Source organism: Mustelus asterias, chromosome 10 (genome assembly GCF_964213995.1).
Source record: "Mustelus asterias chromosome 10, sMusAst1.hap1.1, whole genome shotgun sequence".
NCBI classification, from domain to species: Eukaryota; Metazoa; Chordata; class Chondrichthyes; order Carcharhiniformes; family Triakidae; genus Mustelus; species Mustelus asterias.
The window spans coordinates 79,576,737-79,589,948 of NC_135810.1; the positions used below are offsets into that span (position 1 = coordinate 79,576,737).

At 45.0% G+C, this 13,212-nt stretch overlaps 1 protein-coding gene across 1 annotated transcript in view; it reads right to left on the reverse strand.

Annotated features, from left to right (window-relative positions):
- Positions 1-7,343: 7,343 nt before the first annotated feature.
- Positions 7,344-13,212, reverse strand: part of LOC144500056 (collagenase 3-like) — a 47,361-nt gene continuing 41,492 nt past the window's right edge. The window contains exon 12 of the mRNA XM_078222820.1: positions 7,344-7,354. The gene's annotated coding sequence lies outside the window, so the exon portion shown is untranslated. The remainder of the gene's footprint in view (positions 7,355-13,212) is intronic.

The following is a 13,212-nucleotide window of genomic DNA, read 5'->3' on the forward strand; positions in this document are numbered from 1 at the left end:
GATGGCCAGGCCGGCCATGTTCCTTCTTTTCTCTTCGGACCAGCATGACAGCACTCTCCACTCGGTCGTCTCCAGTACGCAGCCTGAAGCCCACTGAGCAATTTAAACTAGGATTGTGAGTATCCCCTGGTAATTCGCGAAGTTCCTGAGATCATCATAGTGGATGAGGCTTTGGGGAAAGTGGGGGGGGGGGGGGGGCTTTTGCATGCACCTTTCATAGTTTAAGACACTGGTAAACTTGTATAAAGTAAGAATTCCGAGGTGTCCGTTTTAGTATTCCTTCCATAGCTTATAGTCTTATAGAGCATAAGGCATGGTGTGTTGTTTTCCTGGTGTTTGGTGACCTTTGACCTTGATGTTTTAATAAATATATATATATATATATATATCTTTGACTTCCGTTGGAGCCCGTTTTGATCTTTTCAATTTCTCACCAATGATCTCTGACTAAGTCACAATATAAATATTCCTTACCATAATTCCGGAGTCTAGAACTGAGGGTACCCTGGGCGCTTCGAAACCGCCCACTCAGGAAAGGCTGCCAGGTAGTGGATAGGCAGCAGTTTCCTTTTCTCTCTCTTGGGAGCGCTACTCTAGTGAAGTAGACGCAAGGTGGCCATTGTTTCATCGGCAAGAGAAAGAATCACTCGGGCATTGGTGGGGTTTGGGTGACGGAGAACCCAACCTAAAATAAGCCCAGTGGAGTTAAAAAGAGGGATCCCGCTACACTGTCCAAATCAAGCTGAAGCATCTCTGCATCCTCCTCACAGCTCACCCTCCCACCCAACTGTATATCATCTGCATCGGATAGATTTTGAATAGACCTAACAACTTAAGGCTAGGCAACCATGAGGTACTTTGGGCCATCAGCAGCAACATTGTGCTCAACCACAATTTGTAACCTCATGGGCCAGCATATCCATATGTGTAGATACAGTGTTGTAGCTATACTGGAACAGCTTGGCTAAGTGCAATACAGGTCCTGGCGCACAAGTTTCTGCGATATTGTTGGAGCCCATAGCCTTTGCAATATCCAGTTTCTGCAGCCGTGTCTTGATATCACGTGGAACGATCAAATTGGCTGAAGACTGACATCTGTGATTCTGGGGACCTCTGGAGGCCGAGATACATCATCCATTCAGCATCTATGGCTGGTGATTGTTAAAGTACATTAGTCTTTTTTGCACAGATGTGCTGGGCCCCTCCATCATTAAGATGGGGATATTTGTGGAGCCTTCTCCTCCAGTGAATTGTTTAATTGTTCACCACCATTGGTGACTGGATGTGGCAGGACTGCAGAGCTTAGATTTGATACGTTGGTTATGGAATTGCTGAGCTGTCTATCACTTGCTGCTTATACTGTTTGGCAACCAAGTAGTCCTTTGTTGTAGCTGCACCAGGTTGACATCTCAATTTTAGGTATACTTGGTGCTGCTTGTGGAGCGCCCTCATATATTCTTTGTTGAACCAGGGAATCAACCCTGGTTCAATGTTGCTGCTGATGGCCCAAAGTGCCTCATAGTTGCCCAGTTTTGAGTTGCTAGGTCTATTCAAAATCTATCCCATTTAGTATGGTGGTGCAACACAGCATGATAGATGGTCCTTCTTATACAGGCAGACCCTCGGAATTAAGTATGACTAGCTTCCACACTAAAAATAAGTTCTCCGGTGACTGAGGAGTACAATGCGTGACCTACAGTCACCGTCACAGATGGCACACAGTGATTGGAGGGTGCTTGGGTTACCATGCCTTTCTTTCGCTGTTGAAGCTTGGCTTCAACTTGCTATTGGTGATGAGCTCCTTCCCGGGTGCTTTTCCTCCACTTCAGGCAGTCTTGAGCCAAGGATTCCCAAGCTCTCATTGAGATGTTGCACTCTCTCAAGGAGGCTTTGAGGCACGGCTTGCTCGCCGTGTTGAAGCTCCAAGTAGAGCACTTGTTTCAGGAGTCTAGTGTTAAGCACGCGGACAATGTGGCCCGTGCAGCGTGGTCAATTCTTCAATGCTGCCTGAGCGACAACATTGATGTTGTTGCGCCTATCCTGCCAATGGATTTGTAGGATCTTGCAGAGGCAGCGCTGGTACTTCTCCAGGGTTTTGAGGTGTCTGCTGTACATAGTCCATGTCTCTGAACCATACAGGAGAGCAGCTATCACTACTTCTCAGTAGACCACGAGCTTGGTGCCGGGTCTGAGATGCTGGTCTTCCTCAGATGACCAAAGGCTGCGCTGGCACACCAAAGGTGGTACTGAACCTCATTGTCAACTTCTGCCCTTGTTGACAGTAGGCTGCCAAGGTATGGAAAGTGGTCCAAGTTTTCCTTGGGGATTTTGATAACCGGGGGGCAGTGCTTTATGGTGGGCACAAGTTAGAAGAGGGCCTTTGTCTTATGGATGTTTAGCGCAAGGCCCAAAGCTCTTGTATGCCTCAGTGAAGGTATTGATAATGGCCTGGAGCTCGGCCTCCAAGTGTGTGCAGGCGCAAGTATTGTCTGCATACTGTAGTTCAATGACAGAGGATGGGACAATCTTTGATTTGGCCTGCAGGTGGCAGAGGTTGAACAGATTCCCATTAGTCCTGTAGTTTAGCTCCACTCAGCAGGGGTGCTTGCTAAGGGTGAAACGAAGCAATTTAGCAAGGAAGATAAGATTGTTGGTGCGATGACACAGCCTTGCTTGTCCCCAGTCCAAACATGAATTGGGTCTCCACTGGATCAGTTGATCAGGATCACAGCTTGCATGTTATCATGGAGCAGTTAGAAGATGGTGACAAAGTTTTTGGGGCAGCTGAAACAGAGGAAGACTGTTCTATAATCCCTTGAGGTCGACAGTGTTGAAAGCCTGTGAGGTCAAAGAATGCCATGTACACAAGTTGATGTTGTTCCCTGCATTTCTCTTGGGAGTTACCACATGGTGAAGATCACTTCCATTATGCCCGTTAATGTGCGGAAGCTGCACTGCAACTCTGGAAGGAACTCTTCAGCCACAGGGAGAAGGTGATTAAGAGAGACCCTTGCAATGACTTTCCCTGTGGCAGACAACAGGAAAATGCCTCTGGAGATATTGCATTTGGACTTGTCATCTTTCTTGAAGATGGTCACAATTACAGCATCTCTGAGATCTCCTGGTAGGTTCTCCTCCTTCCAGAGAAGGGAAATGAGTTCATGCCTTTATAACAGTGGTGATTCTCCACCATGTTTTAGTACTTTGTTGTAGGGTATGATTCTTTGCTGTAGAGTATGACTACGCCAGGCTGTTGCCTGACTAGTCTATGAGACAGCTCTCCCAATTTTGGCACAAGCCACCAGAAGTTAGTAAGGAATTCCTTGCCTGAGTGGCTTGCTGGAGCATTTAAGAGTTAAGCTCATTGCTGTGGGTCTGGAGTCACATGTAGGCCAAACCTGGTAAGGATGACAGATTTCCTTCCCTAAAGGAAGATGAATTTGCACAACGATCAACAATGGTTTCATGGGGATCATCATTAGGCTTTGATTCCAGATTTTTATTGAATTCAAATTCTACCACCTGCCATGGTGGGATTCGAACCCAGGTTCCCAGAGCATTACCCTGGTTCTCTAGATTGCTCATCCATGGGCAATACAACAGCACCGCCACCTCTGTAATTATACAAATGATTATGGAGCAATAAAATGTAAAGAATGCACTTTAAGAGTTTACTTTGTTGGTGTTATGTCACACTGACATCAGTATTTTTTGATGGTTGATGGTGGAGGAAGTTCAATCAATTTAACGCAAAAACCAGAAAGGTTGAAGAGTTTTGAGGCAGGGTGGTACATCTGTGAAGCTTGGAGATCTGTGTCAAATTGTTGCTCAACCTTAAACACACAGCAATACAGTAAGAAAAGGATGCCCTCAGAGGCCCAAAGCAATGTTAGAGCAATGAAGTGAATACATTTACAAAGGAAACCTCTAATGTTCTATAATCTTTGAGGATATTTTGATGGCATATTGTGAATACAGTGCAGAATCCTATTCTGTCACCAGGCCCAGAATTGTTGCCGCAAGGATAATGGAGTCGCCCTGCTCTTGAAGAAGTGCATTGGTAAACAATTTCCCTTTCACAACAAAGGATTATTACAGGTAGAGAACTTCTTTGATGCAATTTGTAAAATATTTCGTGAACATCTATGGTATTTTTAAAAAATTAATGTTAATTTTTTTAACTGACCAACACTTCATCAGATGTTATATAGCACAAGCAAGATAGCACATTTTCTTCTGTTTCTGCTACATAATTTCGTTACAAAAATGGATATTTGCCTTATTTGACTTTTTTAAAATTTGTAAATAGTTTTGCTAGAAGTAGCAAGGGATTAAAATCCAAAATCATACAATTTATTTCCCAACAGAAAAGTTACTAAGTCAGCCATCATCTTGGGCTGCTCCTGAAATCACAATCGAATTATTATGTTGTTAATTGATTAATTAGCCAGAGTCATTAGGGTCAATCACAAGCAGCTTTTTCATCATTGGTGTTGTAAATCTATTTAATATTGGTAACAAAAGTATAATATTCTACGAATGCTTTTTGATCTAATGTATTTAAGGGAAAAGCAGTCTTTGCTTTTGTTCCCGTATTGTGTCAAAGGAACTGAAACTATGGAGGCGATTCTCCCAAAAGTGCTGAATTGGTGGAAAACTGTTCGAGATCACGACTGTTTTTTCAGTGCAGCTTCTCACTCGAATCTCCCCACACTGCATTGCAGAGGTCACAATCATGAATATCATTTAAAAACCTGGGGGGGTGGAGCCTATTCGCGTCGGAGTCTGACAGCTCCGGAACTCTGCACATGCGCAGTGGTCCCAATCTGTCAGTCTCCCCGTTTGCTGGCCAGTTTGATTGCTGGCCAGCCTGGGACTGCCCCTCCAGATGTCCCCCCCCCCCCCATGACACGATCGCGGCCCCCACAACAATTCCCGGGCCAGCCCTGACACTGCCCCCACCGGCCAGCCCCGGAGCACCCCAAAGTTCAGCCACTCCCCCCCCCCCCCAAGCAGTGGCGACCTCCCCACCCCCCTCCCCCAGCCCGCCCAATCGCTGGCCTCCCACCAGCCCAGCCTGATCCCCATGCAGAGTGGCAGTGGGACCCCCCACTCCCACCCATCACAATAGGCCCCACCCCCTTGGCACTGCCCGATGCCTGGTGAGTAGTACCAAGGTGCCCCCTGGGCATGGGCACTTTGCCCCTTGGGCAGTGCCGGGGCACAGGCTGGCACTGCTAGGGTGCTCATGCCCAGGGAGCACCATTCCCCGCCGCCCAACCCCTTAGGGGGCCCCAATTGTCCCCCCCTTTACTCTGGCAGGGTCTCTCGCAAGTTCCCCGAACGTGGGGAGCTACTCTAAACCCCGCCGGAATGAAGTACTCCTGGTGGGGTGGGAGATGCTAGCAGGGCTGGCATGGAACAGATAATCACATTGAAATGACATTTAAATTACATTTAAAACATACTCAAATTACTTACCTCACTTCCCGCCGGACTTCTGTGCGTTCCTGGTGGCGCCATTTTCTTCCGGTTGGGAGATGCGCGCAGGTCGTAAATACTCGTGTGGAACACACAAAATGGCCGAACGCACATCTCCCAACCCAACCCACCAGAAAAGCTGCGGGTCGCAATGGGAGAATTGGGCCCTGAATTTTTATCAGAAACCTCTCTTATTAGAGAGTCAATATCAGCCTTTCAGGCAACAGCAGCGACCTATATGTTAAGAACATGGCAACCGGAGAAACTAGGCAAGTCTGTAAATTGCCATATGCTCCACAATGTAAGAAGTGTACTTATATTTTAGTGAGAGTGGTGCTTCTATTATTTTATGTATCAAGATTGATAGTAAGATGTATAATCCATTGTTTTTTTACTGTTTATCATTTATTTACATTTTCTAATTATATACCATTTATTGATTCATACTCTGCATTTCAATCTAAAAACAATGAATATGGAGAGCCTTTCAGACAAAGAACCATATGGTGTCATCTGATACATCCCAAGATCTGGTGTAAAGAGTAGAAGTTCTCTGTTTATGGCCCCTCCGTCTTGCTATAGCTTACCTAGACATTGGGCAGATAAAGTTACACTCTGGATCGTAGGGGACATGGAGGCCACTCACAGAATGGCCGGAGATGCTGAACCCAAGGAAATATCTAGCGTAAAAACCCAAAAACACGACAAGTATTTAAAAATTTATAGGCAAGATGTTTTAGACAAATTACTTTTTAAAGTTTAAATAAGTCTGACAAAAAGTCAGAAGCAAGTCTTACAATTTTACGTCTTATTAAATATAGTCATTAACAAAATCGGTACAGATGAGGAGTGTTATACAATCCCTCATCATGGCATAATTTGAGGGATTTTGCCTCCATGACTCCACCTGAAAGTCTATTGCATTTATTGACCATTATTTATTCATTAATTTTGGCTATGTGGTCACAATTCCATTAGTTTTGTCACGATTGCTGTACTGGTGATTGAATTTGAAAGTCTTAAAAACAGTTTTGACAGTGCTCTGCTACTCTGTGGACTTTCAGCTTATGAAGGTCGTAACTAATTACCTTCTTCGATGCTCCCAGATTTTGCATCTTTCTTTTTCAGTTTCCTTTTAGAAATTTTCTGAAATGGAGCAAATTCAACCACAGCAGGGTATTCCTGGCCTGGAGGTGTTACAATCACAAAAAGAAAATAGTTCATTGTTTATATAAGTTATAGCTAAACCAGAACTATGCTGTAATAATGACAGCATTTCATTTCTGAGCAATAGTCAATCGAAATAATCAAAACGTGACTGGCTTACAAATAAAGACTAAATTGTCATTAGTTATATGACTACACATAGATTTGGTCTCTATGGTCCAACCAGTGTGATGTATTTTAGCTATTGAACATTTTAAACTTCTAGACTGAAATACACTTACCAGATTGAAATGTGATGTAGCTTGATCTAAAGCTCAGCATTAAGCTTTCTTCATTACTTCTGTGACATCAATAAATGTAATAAGTCGCACTGATCTAAACAATCGTGAAATTATGAATACCTGATGGCATGATTAAAAATCCTGGATTCAAATAGGGAAATATTTTGTGGCAATAATAATCCAGCCTAATGCTGTATGGCGCAAACATTATTGTGCAAGTTGCTGTCTGATCGACTTTGAGGAAAATGTAGCACTAATGAGAATTTCCTGTGGAAAAATAGGAAATCTGGGATGTTTGATGTCTTATTGCCTCCTTACCTTTATTATCAATGAAGATATATCCATCAAATCGGTCTCTGAAGAGAATTATGTCATCAGGATTTTTAAAATTAATGTAAGCTCTAGAGAACAGGTGGGGGTAAAGGCTGCGTGGAAAATAAAAAATACACAGTTGATATCATACTGATCACACGAATGCATGCAATAAACAGTTTCAATAAAAGTGATTGACAAGTAAAAGAACCCAAACATGTCTGAACATCTGCAAGAATCATTAGTAATAAATAATAAAAATCCATTCATCTATTTCTAACTTATCTGCACTATCACCCAGTTTATCCAACTTACTTAAATCTACAGAGGGGAATTAATGAAAATAGATAACATTTCCAAAGTAAATCCTCTCAGTACTCTCCCTGATCTGCAAAAAAGCTAATCAAAAACTCCATGATATTACTCTAACATTACAATCTAAATATTGAGTGATGACCAAATCATCTATTGTAATAGATGATGTTGTGAAAATATTAAATTTCATGTTTCTTATGTTTTAAGAGTATAGATTTTAGTGTGGGGATTGAAATTTTTAAAATGCAGGTTAAATGAAAACCCCTGGTGGCGGACTGGTAAACATACCTAAAGTGACTGCAACCCAAACAGTGGTGTGTTTATTAATAAGGTTAGAGTTGGAAGTGGGAAAACACTCAATAATAGGTTAGCCATTTCTGACTTACTTGGAGGAGACGAGATAGAGTCATAGAGGTTTACAGCATGGAAACAGGCCCTTCGGCCCAACTTGTCCATGCCGTCCTTTTTTTTAAACCCCTAAATTAATCCCAATTGCCTGCATTTGGCCCATATCCCCCTATACTCATCGTACCCATGTAACTATCTAAATGCTTTTTAAAAGATAAAATTGTACCTGCCTCTACTACTACCTCTGGCAGCTTGTTCCAGACACTCATCACCCTCTGTGTGAAAAGATTGCCCCTCTGGACACTTTTGTATCTCTCCCCTCTCACCTCAAACCTATGCCCTCTAGTTTTAGACTCCCCTACCTTTGGGAAAAGATATTGACTATCTACCTTGTCTATGCCCCTCATTATTTTATAGACCTCTATAAAGTCACCCCTCTTTAAAATGCAGGTTAAATGAAAACCCCTGGTGGCAGACTGGTAAACATACCTAAAGTGACTGCAGAGAAAAAGGTCCCAGTCTATTCAGCCTCTCCTTATAACTCAATCCATCAAGTCCCGGTAGCATCCTAGTAAATCTTTTCTGCACTCTTTCTAGTTTAATAATATCCTTTCTATAATAGGGTGACCAGAATTGCACACAGTATTCCAAGTGTGGCCTTACCAATGTCTTGTACAACTTCAACAAGACGTCCCAACTCCTGTATTCAATGTTCTGACCGATGAAACCAAGCATGCCGAATGCCTTCTTCACCACTCTGTCCACCTGTGACTCCACTTTCAAGGAGCTATGAACATGTACGCCTAGATCTCTTTGTTCTGTAACTCTCCCCAACGCCCTACCATTAACTGAGTAAGTCCTGCCCTGGTTCAATCTACCAAAATGCATCACCTCGCATTTGTCTAAATTAAACTCCATCTGCCATTCATCAGCCCACTGGCCCAATTGATCAATATCCCGCTGCAATTGGAGATAACCTTCCTCACTGTCCACCATGCCACCAATCTTGGCGTCATCTGCAACCTTACTAACCATGCCCCCTATATTCTCATCCAAATCATTAATATAAATGACAAATAACAGTGGGCCCAACACTGATCCCTGAGGCACACCGCTGGTCACTGGCCTCCAGTTTGAAAAACAACTCTCTACAACCACTCTCTGGCTCCTGTCAAGAAGCCAATTTTGTATCCATTTAGATACCTCACCCTGGATCCCGTGAGATGTCTACAGTTGTCTTCATAAGGGGTTAGATTATTCGAATGGCTCCCCAGATGAAAGGGAATATTTTGGAATGGGAGTTGATAATGTGCCAAAGTCCAAAGATGTCCAGGTTAGGTGGATTAGCCGTGCGAAATGCGCAGGGTTATGGGGATAGAGCAGGGGATATGTGCCTGGGTAAGATGCTCTTTCAGAGAGTCGGCGCAGACTTCTTGCATCAAATGGCCTCCTTCTGCACTGTAGGGATTCTACGGTTCTATGGTTTAATCTCTAGCTGGGACATCGTGATCGATTGCAGGAAGGAAGTTTTCTTGGTTTTGGGTTTTATCTGTGCATTTTCTCACAGAAGCAGTTAGTTGGACCCTGGAAGGAGCTGTGAAAAACAGAGCCTATTCCCATGGCGGGTGGGACGGAAATTTCTGTCCAAAAAGTCCAAACATTATGGCCGGAGACAAAAAGGTCAGAATTTTATTTTTGACAAGGAATTAGTAATTATAGCTCTGAAGGTCAGAACATATTTTAAAATGATGGATTTCCAAAACACCAAAGTCAGAAATCTGCCAAATGCCAGAAATTTCTCTACCTGGCTGCAATTCACTGAGTGGGAAGAGCCAAAGAAAATGAATGTTAGTCAGGGCTGCATTTAAGCAGAGAAATGACTAATTTTTAACTTTCACCATATGGAATATGTGAGTGTTCAAGTTAAGTTTGGAATTCATGGGGAAGCAGCTGGAAGATTTGCCTAATTTGAAGCTAGAGGAAGAAATCTACAGTGATCCTCAAAGAGTTTTGTGGCAGAAAGCAGTCAGTATGAATAAATAGCTTGGAAAGGGCTGTACAAAAGCTATGGGAGCATATTCATAAAAAGCTCTCTATGAACACCCAAACCCAGGACAAGGAGCTTAAGAGTCCACAGTAGCAAGGTCTATAAACGAAATTGGAGAGACACTTAGCCACAAGCTAATTGAAGGATTCCATAAATCCTGTACTTGGAAAAAGCTGTTTCCAGCCATAATGTTTGGACTTTTTGGACAGAAATTTTTCATCCCGCCCGCCATGGGAACAGGCTCTGTTTTTCACAGCTCCTTCCAGGGTCCAACTAACTGCTTCTGTGAGAAAATGCACAGATAAAACCCAAAACCAAGAAAACTTCCTTCCTGCAATCTATCACGATGTCCCAGCAAGAGATTAAGCCATAGAACCATAGAATCCCTACAGTGCAGAAGGAGGCCATTTGGCGCAAGAAATTTGCACTGATTCTCTGAAAGAGCGTCTTACCCAGACCCATATCCCCTGCTCTATCCCCATAACCCTGCACATTTCACATGGCTAATCCACCTAACCTGGACATCTTTGGACTTTGGCACATTATCAACTCCCATTCCAAAATATTCCCTTTCATCTGGGCAGCCATTCGAATAATCTAACCCCTTATGAAGACAACTGTAGACGTCTCGTCTCCTCCAACTAAGTCAGAAATGGCTACTTAAGCTGTAATTAAGTGAATTCTGGAAAACTGTGGCATAACTTTGGCTTGGTCCCAGGAAAAGTGAATGAACCTTCAAGGTTTCGTAAGATGAGAGAAATCTTGGAGAGAAGTAAAAAGTAGGACTGTGTTTATAGCACAAGTCTTTATAAGCTATAATGTTAACTTACTGGTTTTGCTTTGTTTAATTTCTCTTCATATACAATAACATTTCTGTTTGTTTAAAAATATGAAATGTGGCGTAGTTCTGTCTGTTAATTGCTAGGTGTTCAGATTTCTTCTTTAAACCTTAATGGATCATAACAGTAAACAGCAATGTGGATTTTTCAATGTTAATCACTATGTGATTTGTTTCCATGCACTGGTTAACATGCTTGTTGATGCACTATCAATCAAGCAAAGACTAGTTTATATGCAAGAACAAATAGGCTTTTATTCGCAAAAGACTTGGAGCACACCCATGCTGATGAACTGGTCCAGCGACTGAGGCAGGGGGGTTGGGAGCAGTCACCTTTATTCCTGGACCAGTGGTGGGGAGGAGTCTCAGGCAGGGCCGGCAGGGGCATGCCCAGGCATGTCACACACACACACAGGCAATAAGCTTAACAGTGATTTACCACATTCACCCCCTGCTTTTAAAAAAGAGTCCGGCGGGGATGAGGTGGGTGGAACGATATTTACAGAATTACAAATTTACAAATTCAGTCTCTCTGGGGGCTTGATCTGCCGCTGCAACCGCCGTAGTGCCGGTTGTGGTGTCGGTTCCGGTGGCCGGGGTGTTGGTTCAGGCGCCAGGCCGTAGTCGCTCGAGTCGTCTGTAGTCCCTTCCGATTGTCGGGTGCGTGGTGGCGGCTCCTGGGATGCAGGCGTGCTGTATACAGGGGTTGGGGGTGTGGGTTGTGGGTCGTCATGGTCCCTGGGGCACCTGCGGGTGCCAGGTCTCGAATGGAGACAGTGTCCTCCTGCCCGTCGTGGTACGCCACATGGGCGTATTGGGGGTTGGCGTGGAGGAGCTGGACCCTTTCGACCAGGAGGTCCGACTTATGGGTCCTCACGTGCTTCCGGAGCAGGACAGGGCCTGGGGACGTCAGCCACGACGGTAGTGAGGTCCCCGAGGAGGACTTCCTGGGGAAAACAAACATTCTTTCGTGAGGGGTAGCATTGGTAGCTGTGCAAAGGAGTGATCTAATCGAGTGTAATGCATCAGGGAGGACCTCTTGCCAGCGGGTGACTGGAAGACCTTTAGACCTCAGAGCTAGTAAAACGGCCTTCCAGACTGTCGCATTCTCCCTCTCTACCTGTCTGTTCCCCCTGGAGTTGTAGCTGGTGGTCCTACTCGAGGCTATGCATTTGGAGAGCAGGTACTGTCGCAGCTCATCACTCATAAAGGAGGATCCCCGGTCACTATGGATATAGCTAGAGAAACTGAACAGGGTGAAGAGGCTGTGCAGGGCCCTGACGACCGTGGCCGAGGTCATATCCGGGCAGGGAATAGCGAAGGGGAAACGTGAATATTCGTCAATGACGTTGAGGAAGTATATGTTGCGGTCAGAAGAGGGGAGGGGCCTTTGAAGTTGACGCTTAGGCGTTCGAAAGGGCGGGTGGCCTGTCTGGCCGATAGAAGTGTAGCTTGCACTCTGCGCAGACCTGGCAGACCTGGCAGTGTCTGGTTATAGACCCGACTTCCTCAATGGAGTAGGGCAGGTTATGGGCTTTAATGAAGTGAAAAAACCTGGTGACCCCGGGGTGGCAGAGGTTGTTGTGGAGAGTCTGCAATTGGTCTATTTGTGCGCTGGCACATATTCCCTGGGACAGGGCGTCTGGGGGCTGATTGAGCTTCCCGGGCCGGTATAAGATGTCATAATTGTAGGTGGAAAGCTCGATTCTCCACCTCAATATTTTATCATTTTTGATCTTGCCCCGCTGCGTGTTGTTAAACATGAATGCAACTGACCATTGGTCCGTGAGTAGGGTGAATCGTTTACCAGCTAAGTAGTGGCGCCAGTGCCGTACAGCTTCCACTATGGCTTGGGCCTCCTTCTCAACAGAGGAGTGTCGAATTTCAGGGCCTTGGAGGGTTCGTGAGAAGAAGGCCATGGGTCTGCCCGCCTAGCTAAGGGTGGCGGTTAGGGAGAAGTCAGGCGCATCGCTCTCCACCTGGAACGGGATGGATTCGTCTATAGCTTGCATCGTGGCCTTCACGATGTCTGCTTTGATGCGCCAGGCGGGCCTCTGCCGTCAGGGGAAAAGAGGTGGATTTGATGAGCGGACGGGCTTTATCCGCATAATTGGGGACCCACTGGGCGTAATACGAGAAGAAGCCCAGGCATCTCCTCAGTGCTTTGAGGCTGGTGGGGAGGGGAAGTTCCAGGAGGGGACGCATGCGGTTGGGATCAGGACCGATGACCCCGTTTTCCACAACACAACCAAGGATGGCGAGGCGGCGTGTGCGGAATATGCACTTCTCCTTATTATAGGTCAGATTTAGGAGTGTGGCGGTGTGGAGGAATTTGTGGAGGTTGGCGTCGTGGTCCTGCTGATCATGGCCACAGATTGTGACGTTATCCAGGTACGGGAAGGTGGCCCGCAGCCCGTTCTGGT